Source organism: Camelus ferus, chromosome 8 (genome assembly GCF_009834535.1).
Source record: "Camelus ferus isolate YT-003-E chromosome 8, BCGSAC_Cfer_1.0, whole genome shotgun sequence".
Classification (NCBI taxonomy): domain Eukaryota; kingdom Metazoa; phylum Chordata; class Mammalia; order Artiodactyla; family Camelidae; genus Camelus; species Camelus ferus.
In genome coordinates, this window is record NC_045703.1 from 11,112,971 (window position 1) to 11,133,410 (window position 20,440).

Genomic DNA, 20,440 nt, shown 5'->3' on the forward strand with positions numbered 1-20,440 from the left:
ATGGAATGGTACCCAACAGAGTTGTGAGTTTGATGGAGCCATGGGAGTCATGAAAAGCAAAATCCCACACTGAGGAGGGCAGGCTGGGTGGGCTGGGGATCTGGTGCTGATGAACCCAAGGGTCCCTGAAGGCTGCTTACACTGAAGGGGACTGAAACTCGTGATTTAGGGGAATGGAAGAAGCATCCATGCCATTGACAAATAATTTACAAATAATCACTTGTTTAGGACTGGGTCTATTTTTTTTTTTCTTTTTTCATTCGCTGTAGCCTTTGTGTGATTACAAGAAGAGCTTTAAGGCAAAGTAGGGAGAAGACACCTGAAAGTTTCATGCAAGGAAAGGTAGCTTGGGGGCCATAGCATTTAGAGGAAGATAAATATTTGTTTCATAAATAAGAATTCGCAAACCAAACTAATTAGAGCAAGGAGTGAAAAAAAAAATGCTTTCCTCTCTGATCTGGTTGTCATTAATACTGCAGGAATTATTTTTGCACTCCTGTAGAGCTAATTACAAATCAATTGCATATAATTAGATATTAGTACTCTCTGTTATGCTTTCTAATAACTCTCCATTTAACAGTGTCACAACTCAGTACAGATTCTTAATCATTTTCACAATAATAAATAATCGTAACTTTTATTCCAATAAGCATTGGATACTTGTCCCAAACTAGAGATTTCTAGGTCTATTTCAGATTCAAATACATCTCAGTATATTAAAGAGTGCTTAAATTGGTTATTCAAAGTCCATTTAACTTAGTTGGCTAACTTAAAATCAATTAAATAACCTTTTCTTTTCATATATCAACTAATACTTTCAAGTAGAAGCTTTTGTCCACTGTATTTAATTTTATTCGATCTTTGACTTCTGCTTTTCTTTCAGGGATGGATTTTTATTCTTCAGGAACTTTCAAAGCCAAAAACAGAAGAAAGGATGCTGGAAGACACCTTCCCCATGACCATCTACATTACTGAGGGTTTTCTTTCAAAATACACAGTTTTATCAAAGCCAGTTTAAAAACCAAAAGCACATATACACCAACAAATGGGAAAGGAAGTTGAAATACCATGAATAGATCCTATTTAAAGGCTTCTTAACTTTACTAGATAAATTGTAATGTCAAAAGGCAATTGTCTCCTGTTACCATAATCTTCTCTTAAAATATTTTGTTCCAAAGGATTTTTGCAGCCTAGAATTATGATATATTGGGCCATTATTATTTCAGAGAAACTGCAAGAGATTTTAGAAGTTCTTTATTTCCAAGTAGGATAATAATTTGCAGCTGAAAAGCTTCATACTGCTCTAAAAGAAAATATAAAATGATTTTGAGGCTGGTAAATAAATCGAGCAATGTGACTATGTGCAATATTATGACTTTTAAAAAAAGTGTCAAATATGGCAGAGTGTTTATCAACCAAATCATTACACCCTTTTTGGAAATATGTAAGGGAATACAAATATTAAAGTTTTCTGGAATATTTTTGGCTGTGTAACTCTAACATATGACTATTTTGTGTAATTATATATGCAAAATATGTTTAAGGCCAGTAATTTTTTTCATTTGGCTGAGTTTTGTTATCCAGGAAGAGTCTTCAGGGAATTATTATTTCACATAAGGACTACAGACACACTTATACTCACACACATATGTAAGTATTCCTGACAGTTAAATCAGTCAGATGTGGGTATCTTGAAAGCTGACTATTGAGTGCTGAAAGTGTTTTTGGATTAACAAAAAGTACACTAAAGAAAATAAATATTTCCTTTGGGAAGTTGATACAAAGAATCTCCTAACTCAACACAATTAGACAGAATGCTGTCGTTTTAACTGTTTCATAAAAATTCAACAATTTCAGTTGGCTTTGACAAATTTAGCCTGTTGGCTAATAATGCCAATGCTATAGTTACCTTATATTAAGATTCAAAGCTAAAGAAGCCCCATCTTTCGAGATTCAGTATTTAGTTTGTGAGTATCATAAAGGAAAAGTGTAAGAACTGAAATCAACAGATGACTGGATACAGAAGATGTGGTACATATATACAATGGAACATTACTCAGCCATAAAAAAGAACAGAATAGCGCCATTTGCAGCAATACGGATGGACCTGAAGACTGTCATTCTAAGTGAAGTGGGCTGGAAAGAGAAAGAAAAATGCCAAATGATATCACTTATATGAGGAGTCCAAAAAATAATCGCAATAATAATAAGGCCACAAGTGAACTAATTATTATTTTGATTTCTTGAATATGTGTCAGCACATTTGACTGTCCTTTAAAATTGAATTATCACATTCTGTTGATTCTTATTTTGTAGTTGGCTTTATTCCTTTGATAACTATGTAAGTTTAAAAAGCTAGAGATCTAATCTGTTCTTAGAAACAATAACTAGTACATATATGTAAACTAAAAAAAATGTGCAGTATACTGTAGATATGTATTTACATGCAATATAATGGGTATGTGCAGTCGAACTCTAATAATTCTACATAATAAAACTGAAAAGGGGGAAAAAATAAAAGCAAACCAACTTTATCCTAAAAAAGAAGAAGTAAATCTCTTTTTCTTAATTATGTTAAGAAGTGAAGTCATGTGCTATCAATAATAAATAATACTGAGAATATTATTTTGGAAAAAGTAAAAAAAAAAAAAAAAAAGAACTGAAATTTAAGTTCTAACTTAAATTGTGTAGTGATCACTTAGAGCATCTGAGGAAAGGGCCCTGAAGGATTGGCTAACAAATGCAAAAGAAAGCATTCTGTCATTCATGGCAAGTCAAATCCTTTGCACTGTCTGGTTACTGCAGGCGCTAAGTTGATGTGAGCCTACGTACCTGCTTCGCGGTAATAATAGGTCCAGTATCTGGTATTTCTGGAAGGCTGCTTGTAACTGTGACTATTCAACATATTCAGCTGATACTATCAAGCACAATTTAGCCCAGTGGGTGCAGAAGTAGTGTGCCATTTAGAGAATGCTAAGAGCGTTTAGATTCCCTGGACTCAACTTTTAAAGAACCCCTAAGTAGCAATCTTGGTACCTTGCCTGGTGAGAGCAACGTTCACAGTTAAGCACCTAATAAATGACCCTGCTTGATGAGAAGCCTTAACGTGCTTGCTACACAGGCCACTGACTTGTACTGTCATTCCCGAAGGAATGGTCATATTAGGCAAGACTCAAAGGATAGCTATGACAGTTACTGTTATCTGTAAAGCACTACTAAAATACTTAAAATTCTTCCACTACAGTTGGCAATTAACAGAATCATCTAATACAGGAATGTATTTAAACTCTAGGAAGTACACATATTTACAAAGTAGTTATTCTTTTTTAAAAAGTAAAATCAGAAATAAGAATTAAGGCAGATGAATCTAACCTCAGCATATCTTAGAACTACAAAACATTGATAAAGGAAATTAAAGGTGACTTAAAGAAATGGAAAGATGCCCCATGCTCTTGGATTGGAAGAATGAACATTGTTAAAATGGCCACACTGCCCGAAGCAATCTACTCATATGATGGGATCCCTATCAAATTACCCAGGACATTTTTTCACAGAACTAACACAGATAATCCTAAAATTTTATATGGAATCACAAATGACCCAGAATTAACAAAGCAATACTGAAGAAAAAGAATGAAGCCGGAGGAATAACCCTTCCAGACTTCAGACAATACTACAGAGCTACAGGAATCAAAACAGTGTTGGTACAGGCACAAAAACAGACAACGGAACGGAACAGAGAGTCCAGTAATAGTGTAAATATTTCTATTATCCCTAAGCTTTCTGGTGCCCACAGGATACATTTCTGCTAACCTGGCACTGAAGGCTCTTTATAACTGGGTCCCAACCACATACACCTCTTCTCATATGAGGTTGCTGTTAATACACAGGCTCATCTACTAATCTCCTTGGTGTCACCCCAAAACCGCTTTACATGTTGCAAACTCATACTCGTATTCATCTTCCCTCTATACTTCCGGGCCACTCATAGGATGCTAAGAGCATTTAGATTCCCCGGACTCAATTTTTAAAGAACCCTGGGTTCAAAGCCCAGGTCCAACCCTGGCCAAATAATTCTAATTCTGCTGTTACAATCTTTTCTTTATCAACTGCAACTAAAAATGATTTCTTCCTCACTAAATTGCTAAATCCTTAGCATATTCACTGACTCAACCACTCAAAAATATTTACACATTGAATAATATGTCAGTTTTGTGTATGTATAAGTCTGTCTGTCATCATCTGTCCATCTCTGTATCTATCTTCTATCATGTTTCTTCCACTTGAAAAGTGCCTTGTCCACCGTGATGTTCCATCAGTAACTTTAAAAAATTAATTGACTTGGCATGATGGTGAGATCCAACACTGAATAATAAAAAAAAAAAACCCATAAAATATAAATCCTAATCAGATCCATACGATTTATGCCAAATACAAACTTACATACTTTGGTTTGTTTATATATAGAGATGTAGAAAACTCAACAGACGTCCCATACACAGAAAATGCAAGTGCCCAGGAATTAAACTGTTCCTATCCTTGTAAATAAAAGAGTACAATTCAAAAGCACAAAAATAGTAATAGAAGTTGATCTTAAGATAGAGTGTAGCAGTGTATTCAGATATTAAGAATTTACTGACCATGTGAGGTTAAGTGGAGTTGTTTGATTTTAATCAATTTTGGAAGATGATTTTTATATTTTCAATAACCCTCATAAAAAGCAAATGGTGAGAAACTACAGAATGAATCCACATTGTCATTTTTGTTAAATAATTTAAAAAGCATGGTTAAAATTTCCTAAAGCAGATGTGTTGAAAAGCACCTTTTTAAAATATTATTTTATTCATTTTCTTTTTATCTAATCACACAGAAGTTTAGAAAAAAATACTGCTATTCTTTCTTTTTGACTTGATCCCTCTACCAGTGTTCACTACCTGATACTTTTTTCCTCTCAACAAAAAGACAAGCAAACTTTATTCACAGAAGTGAAATATTCTCTCAAATCGTCTTAAAAAGCTATCTAATTATTCTAGTCCCTGTGCTATACAGTGGGACCTTGTTGTTCATCGACTTTATATTTAGTAGTTTGTATCTGTAAATCCCAAACTCCCAGTTTATCCCTTCCCACTCCCTTTCACCCTCTGTTAACCGTAAGTTTATTTTCAACGTCTATGAGTCTGTCTCTGTTTTGTAAATAAGTTTGTATCCTTTAAAAAAAATTTTTTTTTTTGGTATAAGCTTTTGCACAGCAAAGGACAACATAAACAAAATGAAAAGACAACCTATGGAATGGGAGAAAACATATGCAAACTATGTGGTTGGTAAGGGCTTAATCCCCAGAATATACAAACAGCTTACACAATTTAATAACAATGAAACAAACAACCCAGTCCCGAAATGGCAGAAGACCTGCACAAACCTTTCTCCAGTAGAGACATGCCTTATACTTTTAAGGACACTTTCAAAATTCCTTTCCTGTCATTCTCACAACCTGTTTTATTTCTGTCCCAAAGAAGTTTCATATTTTGATTTTTATCATGTTTTTCTAATTAGCCTCCTTAATTTTTATTCACTTTCAGTCTCATTGTGATCTGATCATTGTTTATTCACCACCACGTATTTTGCATTTTCCTCACCCTCCCACGGGTTTTGTACAACCAGAGAAAACATTAAGAATCATCTACTTCCAACCACTTTTCCTCAAAGGAGAAAACAGGTCTGGCAAGAGCAGTTGACTTTCTCCAAATCAATGTGTTAGTGACAGTGAGACCTAGAAGTCGGTGTCCTGCACCTCAAAAACCAACAACTCAGCCATCTGGGGATAAGCCCCTGCTTCTTGCCAGCCCATGTCCATCAGAAGTGGCTCAAGGTTTTGCCATCGCTGGTTGTGCCCGGGGCAGGGATTCTTAGTGGGCTGCTGTTGGTGAAGGTGGTGGTGACTGTTTTCAGAAGCATTTATGGGCCATCCTAAGTTACAGACAACATGACTCCATTCTCCCTTAGGGAGCAGACATGGCCCACTGCTCCCAGGAATCACAGCCTCCGAGTAAGGTGCTGGTCACTGACTGACCCTTCGAGTGATTTTCATTTATGCGCCTGCCTAGGGTAATCATAATCATACTCATAATCATAACAACAATAAAATGGAAATGAAATTGGTGCAATGACCAGTAGAAGACAAACGTGAACACCTCCGGACACCCATGAGGAAGTTAAAACTTCTAAATCACACGGTAAAACCAGGAACCCACAAAATTCTCTTATTCCAAAGCTTAGAGCACTTTTGCATAAGAAATAAAAGTGAACTTTTCACTAAATAATGTATGCTAAAATATGTATTTTTTGACATTAAATTTTCAGAGCTTTGGAAAGAATTGTCTTGATTTGCATTACGTCCCTGTGTTGTGATTCAGCTTCAGACATTGGAGGGAAAAGAGGCAGAGATTAATATGTTTTTACCAGAGATTAAAATGTACAAGTCAAAAACAGCTCCATAGCAAATATGTTTTTCATTAATAATCAATAGTTTTGACACTGAAATTGGTAGTATTTTCTTAAATGAAGGAAATCCAAAATTAGCATTTGACCTTTGGGGCTGGGAATTCATCTCTTGTTTTTTCACACTACTTTTTTCCCTTGAGATCAGAAAATTTATTTAAATTACATAAATAGAGAAACAGGCTTCTATTCTCAGAAGCCATAATTAAAATATGCCTACAAATGTATTTTTTTTTAATTTAAGAAAAATCACTATTACCAATGGTCAACGACCATTATGTTATTTAGATTGTATTTACACTATTTGCCTGGACAAACTGTGTTCCCACATCAATAAATTTATAGTAAACATGTTGGCATGCAAGCAGCATTTGATATTCAAATTCTTAAAATAATTTGTATGCTTCAGCAATTCAGAGAGAGGCTATACCTACATGCTTAATTATTGTGTTACTTAAACATTAATTACACTCATCATTTAAGATTCTCTTGAAAGAAAAACACTCTGTAAGTGAATAGTCATTCTATCCTAATATCCTCCCTGCTTGCATTTCAAAGATGAGTCTTACAACAGTACTGAGAATATAGGGTGAATGAGTCCCCATCAGTTTCCGCTTTCCAATGCTTTCTCTATAAAAAATTTATTTTCTTAGAGGATCCCATGCATTTATACCATTCCAAATGCTTGACAGGGTGCTGTGCATTTATACCGCTCTGAATGCTTGAGAACAAGTCATAATATACGAGCAGATTTTCCAAGCCAGTACAATCTTTTTAAATCAGGCTATGGGTCAGAATTTTCAATTAACTTTACACTTTAGTTCAAGAGATTTAAAACTTCAGTGGGCACAAGATCATCTTCGGTGCTCAGGAAAAATACAGATCCCTGAGCTCCCTCCCAAGGGAATCTGACTTAGCAGATAAGGAGGAGCAGGCAGGATGCTCTGCTTCTAACAAGCACACAGTGTCATCCGTTTGCAGGTGGTCCTCTGACCACACTTGGAAAAATGCCACTGTAGCTAATTCTCTGATAGCAGCTGCCTAGGCAAGGACATTCTTTTACTCATCAGGCGTTCATCTTATTTCTTTCTCTTCCTCTCCTCCTTTTCATCCTTTCCTTTCTCCTCCTCCTTCCTGATGACACTCATCATTGAATAGACACAAAATGTACTTTTTAATGAGTCACCTTGTATAGTATGTCATGGAGGTTAACGCATTCTGAGGGGTATTATGAAATACACTATTATTGTATGTGAAGTCTAACTGGATATATCCATTTTAACCATTCCTGGCAGAGAGTACTTCTGTGACAAAAATAACTGTTCAGGAAAAAAAAAAAAAAGGATCCAAACTGCATAATATTGAAAATGGACTAGATTTGAAAAAAGTCCTAAGTGCAGTAAATGCATAGTTATGCAAAAGAAAGGTTTTGAAAAGTAAGGTATTTCTGTCTTGCCAGACTACATAGGTAACAAGAATGTAGGATTGAGAACGGTTCCAGAGATGCTACCTGAAATAGAAGCCAAATCTCTGTTTTGTATCCAGCTGACAAGATGATGGATGAAATCACCAAAACAAACTCCCCTCCCTTTCACTGGATTTCTATTTAAAAGTTTTTTCTTCTTTATTATTTTTTTAAAGGAGGTACTGGGGACTGAACCCAGGACCTTGCTCATGCTAAGCACACGCTCTACCACTGAGCCATATGCCACCCCGTGCCTGGCCTTTCAACGCTGCTAAATGCCAGGTCTGAAGCTATCATCCTGGAATCCGCAGGGCCTGACTTAATTTTATTTTGACTTTAGTTTTTCAGCAATAAAAAGGAAATTAGATCCACCTGAACTTGAAATTTTCTCATTGAACTAATTTTAGAAATATTTCAGAGATTTCGTAAAGGTCCATCAAAGTTATTGTGACTTGGTATTAAAGGGAATGCAAATGGAAATTCATATACTTAAATGTTTTCATAACTCTCAGTCCATGAAATCCTTTCAACTATTAACTAACCATACATTTAACTAACTGAGCTGTTAGAAGTGGCTCCACTGGTAATGCGGCACAGTACCCAAGTAGGAAAAAACACTAGGTTTGGTTTTTTTTTTTTAACGTTTCACAGATTTCTGGGCCCTCACTTAAGTGAAATACACCTAAACGTTTGTTTAAATTCTTAATTTGAAAGAACTCCATCTACAGGCTAAGGGATGCGACTGGCTGTGCATCGTCACCGCGCGGTCTCTACTCTTATTTTGGAATTCATGGCCGAGTGGCAAGCAGAAAATACATCACTGCACTGTCATGCGGGAAGAAATTAGTACTTGTCTCAATGTGATATGAGAACTAATCTAATACAGCCAAGATCTCTTGCCTTATCTATAATTAAAATTGGGTTTTGTTATTTTGTAACATGTTGAAGTAAATTCAGCAATTTATGCCAAAGAGTTCTTTTTAAATTTTCAAAAAGACTAAGTTGTGTCACATCCTTGCTGTTAGGAATATAACTTTGTATAACTTTTTCTTGATGCTGTCTAATCCATAGCTACCAAAGCCTTAAAAATATGCATACCTTTAACCCAATTTTAGGAATTTATGTTAAATAACTAATAAGACAACTGTGTAATGATATGCGTGCTTACCATAGCACTGCCACAAATTCAGTATTTTCTAAAACTGGGAACTATGCTATATTCCAAAAGGGAAATGCTACACAGAAAACTCTGATTTATAGATACAAAAATTGATCATAATATATTATTAGCAAAATTTCTGATTATAATCTGTATAATTTTATTATAAATTATATGGTCACATTTTAAAGAAATACACATAATATATATTTGTATGCATATTTGTATAGATAGTTAAGAAGACAGATATGTAAGATAGTCAAGATACAGGAGGGCTCCCTTTTCTCCACACCCTCTCCAGCAATTATCGTCTGTGGACTTTTTAATGATGGCCATTCTGACTAGTGTGAGGTGATACCTCATTGTGGTTTTGATTTGCATTTCTCTGACAACTAGCGATATTGAGCATTTTTTTTATGTGCCTGTTGGCCATTTGTATTGGTAAGAATGTAGTTTGGTGCAGCCATTATGGAAAATAGTATGGAGATTCCTTAAATCACTAAAAATAGACTTAAACTATGACCCAGCAATCCCACTTCTGAGTATATATCCAGAGAAAACTCTCTCTCTCTCTTTCTCTCTCTTTCTTTCTGGAATGGAATACTACTCAGCCATAAAAAAGACTAAAATAATGTCATTTGCAGCAACATGGATGGACCTGGAGATCGTCATTCTAAGTGAAGTAAGCCAGAAAGAGAAAGAAAAATACCATATAATATCACTTTTACATGGTATCTAAAAAAAAAAAAATACAAATGAACTTATTTACAAAACAGAGATAGACTCACAGACATAGAAAGCAAATATATGGTTACCGGGGGGGAAAAGGGAGGGGAGGGGATAAAGTGGAAGTTTGGGATTTGCAGCTATTAACTACTATATATAAAATGGATAAACAACAAGGTCCTATTGTATAGCACAGGAAACTGTATTCAATACCTTTCAATAACCTGTAATAAAAAATATGAAAAGGAATATATATATATATATATATATATATATATATATATATATATCTCTGAATCACTATGCTGTACATCAGAAATTAACTCAACAGTGTAAACCGACTACACTCCAATAAAAAGTTCAAGATATAGTCTAATATATCCATTATTTATTGTCATCATCTCTGGGAAGTGAAGAGATAAGTACTTTTTCTTTTCAATTCAGGCTGCTTGCTAATTTATAACTATAATAAATGTGATTATTTTGTAAGTAAACAGTAATGAAAGTATTATGTCAATTTTAGAATATCAGCTCTCTAGATGATTATGCAACCACTAAATAATAATATAAAAATTTTAACAACATGGACAGTTCTGTTTGGCAAAATATGAATCCACAGAACACAAAATGGTATATATGCTAAGATTCCAACTTAGTGTTATAAAAGTTTTGTGGGAGGAACGTGGAAAAATCAATGCCAGTGATTTACTAGGTTTTGAAATTATGAGAGCTTTTTCTTTTTTTTAACACTTTAAATGTTAATAATCTTAATTTTTTAAAAATCTGAACTCAGGTGCATAGATCCAAAGTTGTAATCTATAAATATTAAGTGCTTATCCTGGAGTTCACATCAAGTACCTGTTTACTTCTGAACCTCTGATGGGCCAGGTCCTTACTGACTATAAAAGAATATGGGTTGTGATTATATAAACCAAAGTGTTCAGATTAAAAGTTAACAATTGGAATCATAAGGACATTTTATTTCTATGACAAGAGGAAATGCCATGATGTCTGTATATTTGTTTCAAATGGCGAAACCAAATCCCCAGGGGTTAAAAAATAATCCGTCTTAACCTCAATACATTAATTTTGTCAAATCATAAACATTGATTTTGTAAACACTCTTATAATCCTAAAACAAAAAAGGGAATATAATATAATGAATTTTAGCATGAAAAAGAATTACCATGGTCATCATTCATTCATTTACATCTGTAACACAAAGCCACTGTGCTGAGCTCCGGCACAGAAGTGCCTTATGCAGCTACCAGACTTGGTTCCTGGGACTGAGATATGATCAGGGGGGTGAAGGCTCCCAGCACCTCCTCCCCCACCATTCGGTTGCTAAAAATCCGAATTTTTATCTCCCGTCCCAAGGCCTTCAGTGGATGAAAGACTCCCAGAAGGTCCCCTGAGGGAGGAAAGTTTCTTTCATGGGATAAAGTAAAACAAGACGGAAGTTAGCCCACGTTGGGTTTTCTCAACCATTCAGTTACACCCGTTATCAAGATGGAGTAAATCAAGTCAAGTCAGGCTGAGAAAAGAAACAGCTCTCAGGTGAGCGATCAGTGTTTGGGGGAGATTAAGCATCTGTAAAATGTTCACACTGTAGTCTGTAGCATGCATAGCGTATAGACTCATTTTAATATGACCTTTTTTCAGAACCATGGTCTACACATTTAATAGAACATAAGAAATCAGAGAAAAGTCTGAGATAAGAAATCATGAATGATGAAAAAAATAAGAGCTACGATTAGTATTAATTGAATGTGATGGGTCTGACATGCAAAATAAATATTGAGAAGCATTTCTGAATATTTATTTAAAATATTTAATTTTGTTGTGGCAATGACAATAAAGATTTTCTCCCTCATTACTGCAAATTCACCGTTTATATTGTAGAAAAACTATTTTTTAATTCAATCTCCTTCATTCTTTTATAGAGATCTGTGATATGGAAGAATATTGTAGAATTCCCCTCACCAGAGAGCTTTGATTGAGGACAAGCAATTACTAAATAAATCAGTCCTTAGTGACCACTTACACTGTGAATGTAAAGATTAATGGAGACCCCAGCCGAACTGAGGGAGGAGTGTAATGGGAAGGAGACAGTTTTAAGATTACTTTCAACACATGACATGTAGTATTACCAAAAGTTTGTAATGCACATAAAAAGTGTTAAGGCAGCAGAGGCAGTGACTAATTCTCCACGTAATAATTAGAGAAAGCAGGTGGCACGGGGGAAGTGACATCTGGGGGATAATTTGCAAGATAAGCATGACTCTCTCAAGTTGGAAAGTATGAGACAGCATTCTAGACAGAGAAACAGCATAATCCAAGGTCTGGAGGAATGAGTGAGGGGCATTTTGGAGGTGTTCTGGCTCGAAAAGGTTGTGTAAAAGTCAGTATTATGACAGAGAAAGGCCACGAAGTTTATTACGTAAGTAATGAGGAGCCATGGATAATATTTCACGAGGGGCACATCCAACTAGACATTCAGCTTCTAATGAACAGGGAGGGGAAAACTCAGAAAAGTGGGAGAGGACACTGGGAAAATCCATATTCTTAAAACAAGACATGGGAAGTATTTCATGAAAGAAGGTCACATGGGACACTGAACACTGGAGGGAAATAAAGAGAATGAGAACAAAGATGGAAAGACCATGGATTTGGACTTTAGAACCACACCAGGTGGGCAGGGGGAGCTATCACCTGTGTGCATGGAACTGAAGAATAAATAGAACTGAAGGCAGGTCACAGGCGTCAATGAGCATTTCTACATGTCTGTCATCAGATACAAAATGAGCAATTAGCTACATGGCAGTTGTCTGGGAAAGAGGCAGAGCTGCTGGAAAACACTGCTGTTTACCATGAACAAAAATAAAAAGCAAGTGTAGCATAGATGGCCGGGAAAGACATGGTAAAAAAAAAAAAAATAGCAAAGGTATGAGAGGGAAATATGGAAACATCCCAGATAGGGAAAGGAAAGCGGCCGAGAGCACAGGTGAAAGATCTGGAAGGGGACACTGCTCTGCTCCGTGGGAGAGAGGATGCGGGAGGATGGCATGGATGCAGCGGAAGCTGAGGGATACAATTTGGTAGTGTTCACACCTCACAGCTGGTTTCTCAGTGAGTCAGCCGAGTGAGTAATGATGGTGATGGGATTGGAGAGTTGAAAACAAGTGGTAGATTTTTTTTTAATCAAAGTATAGTTGATTCACAATGCTGTGTTAGTTTCCAGTGTACAGCATAGTGATTCAGTTATACACATATATATATGCATTCATTTTCATATACTTTTTTCATTATAGGTTATTACAAGATATTGAATCTAGTCCCCTGTGTTAAACAGTAGGATGTTGTTTATTTCATAAGGAGTATGTAATTTGGTGCAGCTGCTATGGAAAACAGTATGGAGATTCCTTAAAAAACTAAAAATAGTTACCAAATGATCCAGCAATCCCACTCGAGGGCATATATTCAGAGGGAACTTTAACTCGAAAAGATACATGCACCCCAATGTTCATAGCAGCACTATCTACAATAACCAAGACACAGAAGCAACCTAAATGTTCACTGACAGATGACTAGATAAATAATGTGTGGTTTATGTATGCAATGGAATATTACACTAGCCATAAAAAGAATGAAAACCGGTATATTTGAACTGGCTGCTTCTGAGAATAAAAAACTATGGGACTCTGGATAGGAAAGTGGGTAGCTGATGTTCCTGGAAGATCCTGTAAATAAGAGATTATGAATTATAATGAAGCCCAGAAGCAGTTATTGGAGTCTCAGATAAGTTGACATTTGATCTGGGCATTTGAAGAAGTCATAGGCTGTCAACCAGTAAAGAAAGTTTAGAAAGGTTCCAGTAAGAGAGAGAAACATAAAGAAAGGCCCAGGGGTGAGTTAAGTATGTGATGTATACAGGCTAAAAAATATCAGAGGCAGTTGTTCAATAAAAGGTATATAGTAGAATATTTAAAAGAAAGGGGAAAAAAGAGTATGGCTAGGAAAGAGATTGAGGAACAGGGGCCAGTGACACCATTGGAAAGATAAGTCCAGGCAGATGGAGATACCCCTGACTGCCACTGAAAGAAGTTTGATATTCATTCTGTGGGAAATAGGGGGGAAGATTTTAAATAAAGAGAATGAATAAACAGAGGGTTTTAAAAGGGTAACTCTTAGAGAAATGTGGAACCAGGATTGGATTGGTGGAGACTGTATCTCCTACCTGGAAAATTGATTTCCCAGCCATTTACACAAATAAATTTTAAAAACTCTAACATACCTTCTGTACACAGGCCAACAGTTTAACTGATTAAGTTGATTCATTAATCAAATGATTAGTTCAATTAGATTTGCAGTTCAACTGACCAGTTGTCCAGTAAACACACGTCACTATAATTATTTGGTTATACTGTTATTCTCTACAAGATTCATGAACTTCAGAAATTAAGATTTTATGCACCTTGTCAATATGTGTTAAGGTCCCCATCGTCTAATCAGATGTAGTCAAAATTTTTGCTTCCAAACTACAATTTGAATACAGTTGAATACACTTTGAAGCTTGAAACACAAACAGAAATTAGCCAAGCATTATTATTATAATTACTTCTCTTTCTGCATCTGTTATATGATAGCCATATATTACCATATTTGTTTCCCAAATAGTGCTCTTATTTCCAAGAATACAGTAAAATTACTCCCCCTATCCAGTGGAAGGAATTAGACTGTATTCAGAATTAAGTCAGTTACTGTGGCCTTTCTGTGTGTGTATGTGTGTGCTTCTATTTTATTGGAAAAGGAAATAGCCTGAAGTTTGGAAACGTGGGTACATGTCTGAGTTCTGCAAAGTTCAGCTTTGTGTCCTTAGATGCATCAGTTAAATTTGTTGGATTTCAGTTTTCCTCACATGAAAAATAAAGAGGTTGGACTATTTCCTTTTCTTGCCTAAGGATCCAAGATGCAGTTTTTTTTGTTTGTTTGTTTGCTTGTATGTCTGTTTTTGGTCCGCTTCATTACCATGTGGTTTCAATATTTTGGAAATCCCATAATCTATGTGGCAGAGTTCCGCTTCATCTTACGTTGTGTCCACTGCTGTGGTTCGGATATGTCTGGGCATACTTGTCAGGTGAGTGGACAGACTGGAGAAGACTGGATTTATCCATGCCATGTGAGTAGTGTTCTTTGGCTTAACCAGGAATGGGTGAGCATTGTGCTCTTGGTTGACAAACACTGAGGAGATCAAACACGGAAAGGGCAGGAGAAAGACACTCATTCTGTTGAGTTTGAAGTCTCTGTCTGAAGTCCAGACTGAAGGAGAGTGATACTCACAGCATCTAGGAATAAAGCATGACGCCGAGGAGGGGAGAGACAGAACATCTGAGGAACCCATGTTCTGTGAGCTCCTAGAAACGTTCTGCAGTTCCTAGAGTTACATATTCTGCAAACTCCTAGAAATAACACAGGGCAGAAGAGGAGACTAAGATTCCATTATGCACATGGGCAAGAATCAAGTAAAATAACTAAATTAATAACATGCATATTAGTTAAGCCTGTACACACAGGCTAATGGAGCTGGAGGAAACAGAAGTGAAATTTGGTTATCACGGAGTTCACGACGCTTCTGTCTCAGAATAAAGCCTTCACGTTGCACACTCTGTGAGGCCTTCTTGGTCCTCAGCACGTCTGGATCAGAAATTTACTGCTGCTTTCTCATCCACCATCTGCCTTTCAGACCCACCTCCCTCTTCTCTGTTCTCCCACCACAGTTCTTTGTACTGGTCTGAGCAGCAATGCTCTTTTGTGCAGTAATTTCAGATGCACCAGTCAATTCTGAATCTTTGAACTAGTTTATTCAAAAGCAGAGTCCTGCTAATTTTGAAAACTCTGCAATAACTCAATGTTGAATTATCTGACCTGTCAGTCGCAATCAACATAATTGGTCCACCCCCTCCTTCTAGGGACACTTTTATCACTGAAACTCAAGGGAGGGTTCCCCAAATCTCTCCCTGTTTCTTCTCTCCCTCAGTTCCTAGGACCCATCTTATCCTGATTCCTGGGTGCCTCTCCCACCCACTGTCCTCCAGGCTGGATGATGTCATTCACACACACTGATAATTCCCACGTTGACATCTCCAGTTGGAACTCTCTCAGAACTCCGGAGGACGCCAGCCAACCAGGGACCTGACTTCTCTCCATGAATGTCCAAAAGGTGTCCCAAGCTTAAGGTGGCCAAAAAGAAACTCTTAATGTCCCTTCCTCCACATCTCGCCCCCAAAAAACTTTGCTCTCATCACACCTTAACTGCTCAGGTCAAAAATCTAGTACTCTTCCTTGACTCTTCTTTTTTTCTGCCATTGAAAGTAACCCATCGATAGAGCCATATATGGAAATACATCCTGAATCTAAACACTCCTCAATTCCTCACCATCTCCCTGGTCCAACAGATCTTGATATCCTCTCTAAAAGGCGGAAGTCACTCTCTAGTTCATCTCTCTGCATCGATACCACCTTCCAACCATCAATTCTCTATGTACAACAGCCCGCATGATCTCTTAAAGACATAAATCAGATCTTGTCACTCTGATGACCAAACTCTTCAGGGTTTCATTTCAAATGACATAAAATCCAAACTCTTCTTGACTGCAAGGCCACTCCCTCTCTCTCTGAAACTCATTTCCCACCCTGTTCACCCTCCACGTTGGCTCTCTCCACTCCACGCCCAAATTACTCCAGTTTCTGGTCTCTCTCCCAGATCCTCATGCAGACGCCTGCTTCATTCAGTTCTCCAATTAAATATCACCTTCTCAGAGAGAAGACCACCTTGCCTGGAAGAGCACCCCCAGCCTACAGCCTCTCGTTGCTTACCTGCCTTAATTTTCTCAATAGCACTCACTACCTCCTGGAATTATACGACAAATTCTTTTTGTGTGTTGCCTCTTTTCTCTACAGATTATAAACTCCCAAAGAATGGGAGATTTGTCTCCTTTGTTTTTTAGAGCAACGTTGGCATCTAAATACTTGATAATAGTTGTTAAGTGAAGGAATGACCGCTCCCTCCAAAGTTTCCCATCCCCTGTCCTGGTTAGTGGTACCACTTCCCGGTTTATGTGTCTTTATTTTATTTTTATTTATCACAAGTTGCCAGCATTTTATTTATTCTTTTTCTTTTCAACATCTTGTTCTGCAGCTTCCTTGGCCCTTTCTGCTCAGATGCCAAAAGGCATGGGTCATGCAGAGACTGGTAAACGTCTTCAAGTTCTCCTCCTTCTCTGTGAAGTCTCTGACTTTCTTCTTCTTGTAGATGTTCCATATGAGCATGACTGCTCCCATCAGCTGGGTGGCCAGTTGGAGCCCTTCAACAGAGCTGCCTCCACTCAGGGGGCCAAGGGCTTCCTGGGGACGAGGACGAGCTCGGCGCCCTGCTCCTTCAGCCACCACATGCTGGTCTGCAGGGACTCTGTGCTCCTGCTCCCCCACCTCGGGTCCATCAAGATCCCGATGGTCCAGGCCACCTTCTTGTGGATGCCAGCCACCTGCCCCACGGACAGACACAGGTGGAGCCCCAAGGGCACCCCGGTTCCTACCCTCTATCGGGAGAGCCCAGCCGTCAGATGGAAAAGGGTTCAAGTGCACTTTTCATCACAGCACTGCAGTGATTCTGGAGAACGTCACCATTTGGCTCTAATATTTTATTGTCTCTTTTTGGATTTGGCAACAATTTTCTAACTAGTCTCCCTTTTGTAAATTTCAGCTCCCTTCCCCTCCCTCCACCCACTAACATACTCTTCCAACTAAAAAAGTCTTTATTTTTTCTATGATATAAGTCTTTTAAATTTCCTGTTTTAAATTCTCCTGTCTTCCCACAGCCCAGAGGGTGAAATCGAAGCCATCAGGTGGGTCTATAAGACCTTTCAGCCACAGTCTTGCCAGGACCCCACCTTTTCCCATTGTCCTTCCACACCTGAAGTTCAAGGCTGATGGACTGGCCATTCCTGAGCATTTCATGCCATTTCATCCATCCACATCACTACACAGAACATTCTTTCTGCTGGGGGTTCCTGGCTCATCGTAGAAGAATCCTTGGCTGTTTTGAAAGTACAATTTTGAGGTCCCTTTCTCCAGGAAGCTTCTCCTTCTCCGGTTAGTCACTCTCTCTCAGCATCCTCTCTGTACTTTACATGGGCACCAATGCTGCATCCTCTGTCCACTGTTCCAGTTCATTAGCTTAAATGTTTGGCTCCCCTACCAACCTGAGAACCCCTCAAGCGTGGTTGTGATGTTTCATTCATCTTCTAACCCTCTGCATGAAGACCGAGAGCAGACTTGAAGCATAGGAGTCTTGTGAATCCATGAATATCCACCGAACTCTATGAAGATATCCTTCCATCAATTTACATCAGGGGATAGGGTAGCTGTTTTTCAATAAACCATCCATTTTAATGAGTTTATTTTAAATTTCTTCCAAGAATTTCATCTTTGGACTTGGAAAGGAAGTCTGCCCCAAGGACGAGGTAGCAGGAAAAATGCTCTTCAGTTTTAATATGCATCTTGGAGAGAACTGCTTCAGGTGAGAGAGGGGCCAACGGGAGTGCCAAGGTGAGAGGATGCGCAGAGAGGAGGAAGAAAGCAGGATGAGAGGAGAAGAGGCACAGAGGCCCGTCCACTGGTGCCGGGTAGAACCCGTCACATGGAAATGCTTTCAAATGGTCTTGTTGATAAATCAAACGTAATTACATGGTGTCAGCTTTCTTGCTTAAGGTCTACTGTCCAACAGAGGTGACAGTATGCACGACTGAAGGCATCCAAATAATAGGGGCAGGACCTGCCCCAAAGGAGGCTGCTTGTCTCTAGAAGCCACAGAGGCAGCAACATCGTGCGATATGACCAAGTCCCTAGAGCAGGAGCTGCGAGCCTTCAGCTCGAGGTCAGTGATGTAACTCGGTAAACAGACGCCTCCAGGCAAGCGCAGAACCTCTCCTCCCACTTCAGTCAGATGGGAAGGTGACTCCTAGGGGTGTTGCCGAGGGACCAGGCGCCCCTCCCTCTAGTGGGAAGGCAGCTTCCGGGGTTCAGGGGGTGCAGACATCTCTCCCGTCCTCCTTCTAAACATAGTGCCCTCGCCCCGCTCTCCTCCTGCTGAGACGCAAGTGGAAAACATCCCCAGAAAGCTTTCCCTTTCAGCTCCAGGAGGGACGGAACATTTCCCGACATAGTTTGTTTTCCACAGCCTGCTTGTTGACGCGTCTGTCTCCTTTCACTAGGCAATGAGCATCTGCAGCGTAGAAGCCAGGCAGTCCTCCTCTGCCCAGTACCAGAAACTTCTATCTCAGCGTTCGACAATGCTAGACACCCAATGCATGTGTGTGGAGGGAACGGATTCAGGAACGACAGGTTACAAGGCTCATCCACCTCTGGTAACGGCTCGCTTCACCTACTAGATGGGCCTTGAGATGACAACTAGACATTCTTTTTTTTTTTTTTTGAAATACACTTGATTTACAATGTTGTGTTAGTTTCTGGTGTACAGCATAATGATTCAGTTATATATACATATATATATTCTTTTTCACATTATTTATAATTACAGGTTATTACAAGCTATTAAATATAGTTCCCTGTGCTCTACAGTAGGTCCTTGTTGTCAGCAACATGGATGGACCTCAAGATTATCATACTAAGTGAAGTAAGTCAGACAGAGACAAATATCATATGATATCACTTATATGGGGAACAACGAGACATTCTCGTCATAGAATGTTTTCTCCCCAAACCCTTGGACATTAGGGAAACAAATACTTGTGTCCCTGAAAATATTGTTCAAATAGCTTTTATCATTGCTGGTGAGATTCTTTTCTCACTTTACAAGGAGGATGTACAGCACAGATACACATATACATAAACAGTATACGTTTTGTTCTACACTATTTTCCCCTACAAAGACTACCTATAAAATGGTACCTAAGAAGTTGTACCCTGTGCTTTGGCAAACCCATGCTGTTTTATTTCATTTCCAGAAAGATTTGCGCCTAAGTAGTTATCAATGGGCAATGTTATTCCCTGAACTGACTGCATCAGAAGTTTTAGAAGCAACCTTTCATTTCACAGTTTTCTGAATTTGGGTCATCATAGTAGGACGGTCACCAAGACAGCAGAGACCTACGCAGCGAACCTCAAAGACGGGACAGGTGTATTCCCAGAAGACCTGCATTCAGAAAGCGCTTCGCTGCAGCCTTTGGAGCAAATAGGAAATTCTCAGAAATCACTTGGAAAGACTGTTGGCAGAATGAGCACAGACGCGCTGACATTAATATATGACATCCCAACAATGGCAAAGGTGATGAGAACACCTGACGCCCCAGAAGAGTGGAAAGGAGCCGGGGAGTCACGGGCAGAAGAGGGCTGAGACTCGCAATATTTGAATACACTGCTTCAAAAAAAGTTGGAGGGAAATTACATCATGGCCAATTCCAGTCAATATAGTACATACAAGAATATTCGGCTAAAATGGCAAAACACAGAATGAAATATCCTGGACTAATATGGAGTTCCATCTAGATGCCAAATGATTTTTATCTACTTCT

The 20,440-nt window shown here is 38.3% G+C and overlaps 1 protein-coding gene and 1 non-coding gene across 6 annotated transcripts in view; both read right to left on the bottom strand.

The window, feature by feature from the left end:
• ADGRB3 (adhesion G protein-coupled receptor B3) overlaps positions 1-20,440 on the bottom strand; it is a 685,483-nt gene that overhangs the window by 510,463 nt on the left and 154,580 nt on the right. The window lies entirely within an intron of this gene.
• Positions 17,449-17,533, bottom strand: LOC116665581. The gene has a single exon (XR_004322238.1). It is a non-coding gene; the product is annotated as a small nucleolar RNA MBII-202 (small nucleolar RNA).